Source organism: Dipteris shenzhenensis, chromosome 31 (assembly GCF_047967505.1).
Source record: "Dipteris shenzhenensis isolate YYH24624 ecotype China chromosome 31, Dip_SZ_1.0, whole genome shotgun sequence".
NCBI lineage: Eukaryota > Viridiplantae > Streptophyta > Polypodiopsida > Gleicheniales > Dipteridaceae > Dipteris > Dipteris shenzhenensis.
The window spans coordinates 676,502-687,768 of NC_141626.1; positions in this window are offsets into that span (position 1 = coordinate 676,502).

Sequence of the window (11,267 nt, forward strand, 5' to 3'; positions counted from 1 at the left end):
GTTGTTTTGCAGAGAGAGAGACTTGACAATCAACCTTGGGAAGACCAAGGTAATGATCTTCAACACTTCACGTGCAGCGCTTTGCCGACATAGCTTCACTTACTGTGCTGAGCCAATGGAGCTAGTGCAGTTCTACACATATTTTGGGACAGTCTTCACAAGGCCCATCTTCACGATGACCCAGGCAGCCAAGGCACGACTCACACAGGGCAAAGTGCTTTGGCCCAACAAGAGAGACAGTTCTTCCATGCACACATCAAGGATCCAAGGAAAGGATAGCTCTTTGACACTTTAATGCAGCTGACTGCCATGTATGCAACATCCTTCTGGGGTTGTGATCTCACGGTGACAGAGTGGAGGAGATTTGAGCGGCTACAGGTGACTATGGGGTCTAGGATGATCCAAAGTAATCCCTCAGTCCCACATGAGGTAGTATACGCAGAGTTCGTCATGACACCTCTCCAGACTGATCCCATCTTTCAAGCAATGACATTCATTTACAGAGTTGGGTCCTACCTCTCTAGAGACTACCGAGGTTGGCTTTACAGTCATCCGGATTGCTAGTAGAGAGCGGGGTAGACACATGGTATGCACACATATCCACATGGTTTAGTAGGCACGGTATTCAAATGGATAGGCTTCCCCCCTTTTAAGTACATCATGCATGCGCCACCTGAGTTGATCCCACGAGACGAGATTAACTGTATCAGATGGTTAGATCTCCTCCAACTCCATACATTTCGAACAGAGGAGTCTCACATGCACTGAGGATCACCATTAGATAGATGCGGGTCTCATGCCACCAGCTGAGGATTGAGGCAGGGAGAGCTGCAGAGAGCAATATGCTATGCACGCTGGATGTGGTCGAGACATGTGGTTGCAGATGCGTTGTCTAGGATGTGTGGGCTTGCAATTTGTCTGCTATCTCTACCATATATCAAGAGTGAATTCATGGCATTCAGGAAGAGTATATGCAGAATTCTAAGGCAGCTCCCATATTTTCAGATTTAAAGAAGCCTTCTAGTGGAGGTCATCTGGAATTCTTAAAAATAATATGCAGGATGCCCAAGCCAAGAAAAAGAAATATGTGGACGAACGCAGGAGATATTTGTCTTTCAAGGAGGGAGATTATGTGCATTTGCATCTCCATAAGAACCGTTTTTCCTCGCTGAAAGGTAATACTAACACAAAGCTTGCTCATAGGTATTACGGTCCTTACAGGATCATCCGGAAGGTTGGAGAGCAGCATATCAGCTGCAGCTACCCAGTACCTCCAAGATCCATGATGTTTTCCATGTGCCTTCGCCGAAACCACGTGGGACAGCATGACCATGTTCTTCGTGAGTTGCCACCTATGGATGAGGAGGGCCACATCCTCTATGTTCTAGAGCGCATCATGGGTTTCAGAGACCATGTACTCTGAAAAAAGGTCTACATAGAGTATCTTATCAAATGGTGGGGACTCCCTAAGGATGAGAATTCATGGCAGCCTGAAAGCATTGTCCAGGACCACCCCTATCTCCTACCGGACTGATTAGTAGTTGCTGCATTAGGGGAGAAATGGGATCTCAAAAGGGCGTCTAATTAGTGTTTCCTAATTTCAAGGGATTAGAGAGGGATTTGGGGTGTACCAATGAGAGTGCTTCTTTGTGTGGGACACTGATATATTGTGTTGCACAAAAGGACATGTTGAGCATTTATGGTTGGGGAGACCTTTCACCCATGGTTTAGACCCATGGTCCTCACTCCTAGCCATTGATCTGATCTCCAATCCAAGGGTCACATTCAAATTTATGATAGAGCACTCCCAGCCATTATATCAATGGGTAGATCCAAGGGAGGGGATGAGGGAAAAAGGTGCTTCAATCTGGTCCATGGATCAAGGGGTGGTCCAAGGGAGGAGATGAGAGTAAAATGCTCTCCAATTTGGGCCATAGATCAAGGTGTGGATCCAAGGGAGGGGATGAGTGCAAAAGGTACTTCAGTCTAGTCCATAGATCAAGGTTAGATCCAAATGTGAAGAACCAAACTTCTCGAAAATGCAAATGTGTGCAATGCATGCAGAATTTGAATGCCAATTGGTCCTCCAATGGGGAAGAGCGCCCTGGTGAGAGTACTTGTTTCTATTTCGACCTACATGCAAGGTGGGAGAGAGAAGGCGGATGAATGCAATGTGGTAGAGAGAATGCTACGTGAGATTCACAATGAAGGGTGATACCCTTTCATTAATGTCCCTTGAGATCACTCAAGTTCCATCTTCCCGTTTACACCTACGCTTATCCTATGACCCATGCACCTACCATTCAATGCACTCTAAAGCACCCTTTCATTTCCTATTGCCCCTAGGACCTAGACACGTGTGTGCACATCTTTATTACTAATCATTGGCCAATGTTACATAGTTTGGCAATACTGTTTACACCGCTTGATTGATCATAAATACAAACATATAACCGCACCATCAAATTGGCACCTAACAATAATAAGATTCTAATGACTATTAATTAACTAAATAATCATTTCTCTTGTCATGACACTCCCTCTTGCTTGAAATCCTCTTCTGGATTACTGCTTGTCTCCTTATGTGCACTTTCTCTCGTGACTTTTGCAATTGCATCGCCTCTTTATAATCTACAAGTATATGTGGAAAATCTGTAAAGAACTCTTCTTCCATCCATTGTGCATCACTAGTTGATTGGTTGTTCAACTTCAATAAATATATATATCTCTTCTTTCCACGAGTATTCTTCTCTTTATGGTACACGATCTATTCCGGAGTAAGAACTTCAGTCCCATCTTCAAGTTCAGGTTCTTCTTGATATTGAGTATCCAAAAACGCAGAAGTATCGCCATGGTATCTTTTCAAATTGCTCACATGAAAGATATTCTTCATACGCTAGTGGGCTGGTAATTTCAGCTCATACGCTCTGGATCCTTCTTCTGGATATAAAGCTGTTGAAATTTGAAATGGACCATAAAACTTCGGTGCTAACTTGACATGTTTTGTTTACTTCCTCTCATTGACTTGATTCTTCTTTTATCAATCTTCAGTAAAACCCAATCATCCTCCTTATAATAAACTTCTTTTCTTTTCTTATTGGCTGTCTTGGATCGTTGAACCTGGGCCTTCTTAATATGTTCTTTTACCTACTCAATAACTTGTGACGTATCCTCAGTAAACTGGTCAGCAGCAAACATTCGTTCCCCCAAGTGTGTTATTGGAGTGGGTAAACATTGCCCATACATAATTTCAAATGGGGCTTTCTTGGTGGAAGTATGTACAGTGTTATTATAAGCAAACTCTAACATGGGTAAGAATTCTGGCCACCTTCTAGGTTGGTCATGGACATAAGCTCGAAGTAAAGTAATTATGGTTTGATTGGCATTCTCACTTTGTCCATCTTCTTGAGGATGGAAGGTTGTCGTAAATTCCAGTTTGGTTCCGGGATTCTCTAATAGAGCTGTCCAAAAGTTGCTAATGAAACGGCCATCATTATCGGATACAATAGAATCTCGTAAGGTTTCCCTAATGAATAAGCTTGTTGTTTCAGGAGTAGACAACTCCTTTTTACAAGGAATAAAATGAGTCTGTTTACTCTGCCTATCTATGTAACAGTGAAAATCTGCTCAAACTGACCAACCTTGGGAAAACTTGACACAAAATCCATTGTAATGTGTCCCCACCTTTCAGAGGAAATAGGCAAAGGCTGCAAAAGACCAGCAGTCTTACTTGTGTCAGATTTAATGCGTTGACATACGTCACATTGTTGAACGAAGGCTGAAACTTCTTTGCGAAGTTTAGGCCAATGGAAGTACCTCTCAATATATCAATGGTCCCTCTAATGCTTCTACGTCCAGAATATGGGAGCGCATGTAACTCACTCATGACTAGATACCGAAATGTTTTGGGTACACATCCCAACAATAAGTATCCATCCACGATGGAATAGGCCTCTAAACCCCTGACCTCGTTACGATGAATTTTTCCATAAATTTCAGCGAAGTTCTTATGTAAAGGATAAGCTTCAACCATCGATCCTAATGATTTCTCCTTAATCTCAAAAATGTGATTAACTTGGGGCTGTCTACTCAAAGAATCAGCTACTAAATTCTCCTTTCTTAGCTGTCCAAAGGATTGAATATATTCAGCCCATTTAATTTGCCTTGAAGAAACAATGGGTTGAGAAGACAAGTGCTTGATACTTTGATGGTCAGTCTTAATCTTGAAACCAGAACCATATAGATAATTCTTCCATAACTTCAAAGCATGAATGACTGCTAGTAACTCCTTCTCATACGTGATATATTTCAATTCAGCCCCTTGAAGCTTTCTACTCTCATAACCAATGGGATGCCCTCCTTGCATCAACACTATCCCAATTGAGGTATCACTTGCATCTGTACATACAACAAATAACTCTTTGTCCATATCCGAAGGTGTTAACATTGGTGCAGTGACCAAAAGCTACTCAAAAGTGTTCACTTAAGCTCCTCAAAAGCTACTTGGTGAACCTCTCCCCACCACGTGCAAGACGTGAGTGGGGAGAGGTTCACCAAGTAGCTTTTGAGGAGAAGCAAGACGTGCAAAATTCTTAATGAATCTGTGATAATAACTACACATCCATAGGAAGGATCTCAGCTGATGTATATTTCTGGGTATTGGCCATTCAATTATGGCCTTGACCTTTTTGGGTCAACCCAAATTCCCTTAGCAGATACAATGTGTTCCAAATATTCTATTTCTGTTTTGAAGAAGTCACTCTTCTTGGTATTTAATCGATCCTTCCTCAGGAGCTCCATCACGTTAGCAAGATGATTCTTATGCTCTCCCTCAGTCTGACTGAAAACTAAAATGTCATCCAAGAAGACTATGACAAACTTTCCCAAGTAGGGTCGCAAAACCCTCCTCATCAGCCTACTAAAAGTGGCTGGAGCATTAGTTAGGCCAAAAGGCATGACCAAAAACTCATGATGTCTAGTGAGAGTGCGAAAAGCAGTCTTATGTTCATCTCCAGCTTTCATTTGAAGTTGATGATAACCAGATTTCAAATCCAATTTGCTAAAACTTTAGTACCTTTAAGCATATCCAATAAATTATCCACTCTTGGAATCGGATACTGGTTCTGAATCGTAAGTTTATTGAAAGCACGGTAGTCTATACACATACGATATGATCCATCCTTCTTCGTGACCAATAATACAGGTGCTCCAAATGGAGAACTGCTTGGTCGAATCAATTCTTTTTGCAATAGATCTTCAATTTGTTTTTCTACTTTTATTTCTATCGTGTTCATCCTGTATGTGGCTCTACATGGAGGAGAAGCTCCTGGCTCTAAGTCTATGGCATGATTATCTTCTCTCTCCATAGGTAATTCGAATGAGTCATCTCTTGAAAATCGATCCTCATAAGCTCTAAGGAACTCATTTCTCTCCTGATCTTCTTTTGAGATATGAAGATCTTGTGAATCCAGTATATACACAAGATTACAATCTATTCCTCTTTTTACTAATCTTTTCGCTTGGGTAGGAGTAATCAATGGAATTGTATACACGTCTCGACTCTCGATCCCCTATGATCCTAATGTTTTCATCCTTATGTACAAAGCAACAATGATGAGTATGAGGATGAATAGCAGGGATAAAATCATACCGCCATGGTTTACCTAGAATTATGTCAATGTCTTGTAACGGAGCCACTAGAAAATCCCTTCGATCTCTATATTTTTGTATACAAAAAGGGATATTCCATACTATGGATATGTCTTCTTCATTATGTCCCCTAAAAGATCTTGAGAGTGACATGTTTTTTGCAGGTTTTGGTTTAAGATGGAGTAATTTTACCAATCTATCACTCACTAAGTCATAACTACATCCATCATCTAGGAGAACCACTATTCTCTATCCATTCACGAATCCCTACACTTTAAAAAGATCATGAGGCCCAAAGGTATTGGCCAAATGGACAACATTCACTATTGGCTCAATAGTCATGGTAGATTTCGAGGGTGACAAGGTAGAAGCCTCACCCTCTTGCTTGGATGCCTTGGCTTTCCCTTTTCTTGAATTCGTCTTGGCAATTTTAGCCAAGAGAACGGGACACGTATGCCATACGTGCCCTGGCTTATGTTTCTTACACCCGAAACATTTTCCTTCCTTAATCAACTTCTTCTTCTCTTCGTCCATCATAGAAGGAAATGGCACCCATCCAAGACGTGATTGGTTGTTCACATTCCTTAAAAGAGCTTTACCCTTCTCTTTATTATTCTTAAACCGGTTTGGTTTCCTAAAAGTGGGTCTGTTGTTGGTCTTAGATGTTGACCCACCCTCCTTATTGAAGGTTTCACGAGGATTCAGCTATTTCAGCTAGCTTAGTGAGGTCTTTAAGCGTGGTCGGGTTAAGCATTTCGACCTCGTATCTTACTTTTGGGCTTAAGGCTGCTAAATACTTCTTTCTCCTATCTTCCTCACTCTTTTCGGGTAACTCTAGAGAGAGTTTCCAAAACCTGGCTGTTAAATCTGCATTTCTCTTACTATTGAACTGTGTGGATTGGAGCTCTAGATACTGTTATAGGGGGTACTTGGTGGGTGGATCACCCCCCTAAAATCTTGTTCTGATCCGACTTTCCGTTGGGGAGAACAGGGGGGGGTGTCTCTTTTCCTTACAGTTTAAGGATTTTAAGGGTACATTCACACGCTTTGTCTCGGGCCCTCAAGAATTCAGGGTTTGAGGGGGGGAAGAAGTTTGTTTGCAGCCCGATATTAGGAGTATGTACAGAAAACACTGTTCGCAGCAAAAACGTGCCAAAGAAGGGTTTCGCCGCTCGATTTCTCTGCTTCGCACTCCCATATTGTTGCTTCTTGCTCTTGCGCGTCGTCCGCTGCTTGGTTTGGAGCGTCGGCCCGTCACTTCGTTCGTTCTTTCCGTCGTGCACGAGTGCTTCCGTCGTCACGACCGCCACAATTTTGCATGCTACTCACTTCTTCGCGATTCGCAACGACCTCTGTCCGCCCCCACTGCTCCCTCACTCTCTTCCCGTACGGGTCATGGATTGCCACCGCTCTGATACCAAATGTGAAGAACCAGACTTCTTGAGAATGCAAATGTGTGCAATGCATGCAGAATTTGAATGCCAATTGGCCCTCCAAAGGGGAAGAGCGCCGGCTAGTTAAGCAAGTTTGTGATGATATGAACTTTGGGGACTGAATAAAGTATTCGTACGAATATACTTGTATTAGGACGAATACGTTCCTACGTTTTTGCATATAACCTCAATGTTTGCCTATGTCTCTTATCTCACGCTTGGTTCCCCAGCCGAGCATAAGAGATCAAAAAAGGAAAAGAAGAAGAAAGATCCTCAAGGTTGTGAAGGCAATCTAGAAGGTCCGAAATAAGATGGATTTTTTGTTAGGGAGCTTTAGGATGTCATTTTGAGTTCCTGAGATCTCTTGTGAGGATTTTGGTTTTGGTCATTGTTCTTTTGTTTGTGGGAGTTCTAGGTTCTCCAATTTGATGGTGCGGTTATATGTTTGTATTTATGATCGATCAAGTGGTGTAAATAGTACTGCCAAACTATGTAACATTGACCAATGATTAGTAATAAAGATGTGCACACACGTGTCTAGGTCCTAGGGGCAATAGGAAAGGGAAGGGTGCATTAGAGTGCATTGAATGGTAGGTGCATGGGTCATAGGATAAGGGTTGTGTAAATGGGAAGATGGAACTTGAGTAATCTCAAGGGACATTAATGAAAGGGTATCACCCTTCATTGTGAATCTCACGTAGCATTCTCTCTACCACGTTGCATTCATCCGCCTTCTCTCTCCCACCTTGCATGCATACATAATTCCTCATTGGAAGGCAAGAGCGACTCTAATACTATGATTTAATATGAAGAGGAAGAGGAGAAGAGTGGAGATGAAGAGAGACCATACAACTTAGATAAATTATGAAGAATCTATATATACAAACTCTTTATGATTAGGGTTAGAGTTTTCAACCCTTTTTTCCCTTTTTAGCTATCCACATTATATCACGTAATATTGAGATGAATATTCAACATGTTACCAAGCGCTCTCCTAGATGATGCACCATCTCAAAAGGTTGAAAAGGCAAGTTGGCATGATTAGCCCACACTATCTACATGATCAAAAAGGGAAGATAAAAAATGCAAGCTACTATTACAATATCTACATGAGCCCCGCCAACGATTTTAAAGCTTCCTTGGAAATATAAGTCTTTGTTTATAAGGATTGATCTTGAAGTTTTCTTTGCAACACAAGTCTTTGTTTATAAGGATCAGTCCATGGTACCCAATAACCATTTTGGTTGAGAATGGTTGCTGCCATAGCTTAATTGGAGAACTGCCTTTCGATGCAATTAGGTGCAACACAAGTCTTTATTTACAAGGATCAATCCATGGTACCCAGTAACTATTTTGATTGAGAATGGCTATTGCCATAGCTTAATTGGAGAACTGCCTTTCGATGCAATTGGGTGTCTTTAGAGACCTCTTCATGTTCTACACATCTTGAAGTCGATTTTGTACATATCTATTGATTCCTACATAGGAGTCTCTTTTGTAAATTTGGAGTAGTTTAAGCCATGAGTTAGGTCATTAGTTGTCCCATTCTAGTCTTTTCACTTTGTATCTCTTGCTTTTTATAAAAGAACATACACCATGGACTTATCCTTGATGGTGACATGGACCCTCGTCCACACCTTACCTTGCTCGATCCATCCTCCTTTGAACCCTATTTTACTTTTTTGGTTTAGTTTCTCTATTGCATTGTTAAGTTGTCCTCTTTTATGTCATTGTGAAGATATTCTGGTGTTTCAATTCTAAGTTGATTTTGCAATAATATGGGTAATGTTATTAGCCTCTGGAATCAGTATAAAAAACAAGGTTGTACACTCCCATTATTTGCAATTGTCAACGTTCAGTTTGTTTTGCAAGGCTCCACTTCTCAACATCCACACTTGATTAGCTCAATTCTTTCTTCCTCACAACATCAAGTGCAACATAGAAATCAAATACATTCTGACAAAGTAGGAGAATCATTTATGGGCTAAGGTATTGCCTCTCTTCAAATAAGACCTAATGAAAAGAATAAGCCTCCAAAATTCTTGTGTGCAAGAGATAATGCATAAAAATTAACCAAGCATTGCTCTACATATTCCTTACATCTATTTTCAACAGTATCTGTTCCCAAACGCCTTTTTCCATCAAATGCATGTGAAGCAACACCTACCAAGTATGAACATTTTTACCATTGAACTTTACCAAGCAACAGTCGCTGGTGTTGCATCTATGGCTTTGATTCCAACTCTAAGATATAAAGAAAATATAATAAGGTTTACGAGTTGGGAGATCACAAGCTACCCAACTACTTATGTTAGAACTGCAACGCCACAAACCCAAACTATTGCAAAGCTTTCAACATACTAGAACTGGGATACATTTTAGAATAGATGAACTTCATAAAGTCTTCTTCGAACTACGGGTTGTATCAGAGTTCACAATGAATGGCCAATGGGCTTGGAATACTGTCACTAACCATGATTGCCCTAATTATTGAGTGCAGAAGCAAGGAATGCTAACGAGAGAGAGAGTATTAAGGAATCAAAGAGAAGATCCTTGGTCCAAAGGTCCTGAAAGTGTGAGTGGAAGCACTGTCTTTCCAGGCGAGCAAGTGAGGCATACCCCGGCCTGCATCGCTGGTCTCATCGTGAAAATCAGGCAAGAGAAGATGATACCTAGGTAGGTATATGAGGAGACAATCTCGGCCGGTGATCCATCGAATGTGAAGTGCTCTCTATGCATGACTGCTTGACATGTGTTGAAGATCATAACCTTGGTCTTGCCAAGGTTGACCTTCAAATCAGTACGAGAGTATTCCGTAATTTTGTCCAAGTGGTGATCAGCTTATCTTATGCGGGTGCAGAAGCCCCAACAATCAAAAATTCTTCTTTGTAACAACAAAAATCTTAATTTGTACGATTGGATATATTTTAGTCTTACAAAGGTATATATATATACTCTCTGTACAGAAGCTTTACAAGCTGTTCGGAAGCCTGCAGACAGGCGTAGGTAGATAGGAGCAGGTGTAGGATGCCTCTTGGCAGGGGTCAGCAACAGTGGTCGTATGACATGTCAGTTCAGCAGTCAGCAGACCCAATCCGCTCAGTCTGTGGGATCCTGCAGGCCACAGACTGACTCGGCCCTGTTCCAGTCCTATCCCTATGTGTACATGTGCTCCCTTTTCATTCCAGCTTCCCCCAGTGCAGTAGCAGCCTCTCCAGGATCTCTAGTAGTGGCTCCACCTCCATCTCCAGCATCAGCACCAACAGAAGGACCTCCAGCAGTATGCAGCAGCCCCCGCAACAGTCTGCACAGTCCAACAACCATTGTAGATGCAGCATCTCTAAGAGCCCACGCAGCTCTTGCCACAGCGGTAGACGCAGCAACAACTTTAGCAGCACACATGGTAGCCTCTAGAGGATCCTTTCTCTCATGGGGATCGATCAGCCATAGCCTCTATAGCATAGCCTTTCCACTTCAGTGGGACTTACTTGCCCACATGCCCTCTTTAATGAGGAAGATAACAGATGTACAGAGGGATATAAGTAGGGATTGCCAGGCCCCAACAAAAGATAGTAGCTAGCATAAATCATGATGTCCACAGCTCTCTCTCTCTCTCTCTAGTAAGAGAGTATTCCAGGCCCCTTGCCCATTACATTGGTATCAGAGCTTCAAAAATTTCCTTGATGTTGTAAGGAGCAGCAGGGGAAGGGAGTGGAAGCAAGACATCCTAGGTGTTTTCTACATCAGGTAGCCTCTCCATGACTTCCCTTCCTTCAGTCCCGATAGGAGATTCCTAGGATCCAGCAGCTAGCACAGCCAGTACATTGTGATGACCCGCTTTTGGCAAGAAAACCATGTGTCTCGGAGACCAGTCTTCCCTTGGCATGGAGGAAGAGGTAGATTTAACTCAGGTGGATGCCCCACCACTAGTATCTCTAGCAACAATACTCCACAGGCATCTCCTGTAGACATGGTTTCCATGATGCAGATGCATGCTTCCTAGGATCCAGCAGATAGCACAGCTAGTACATTGTGATGACCCGCTTTTGGCAAGAAAACCATGGGTCTCGGAGACCAGTCTGCCCTTCTAGTATCTCTAGCAACAACACTCCACAGGCATCTCCTGTAGACATGGTTTCTATGATGCAGATGCATGCCTAGTAGACAGAAAACTGCTTTGCTTGC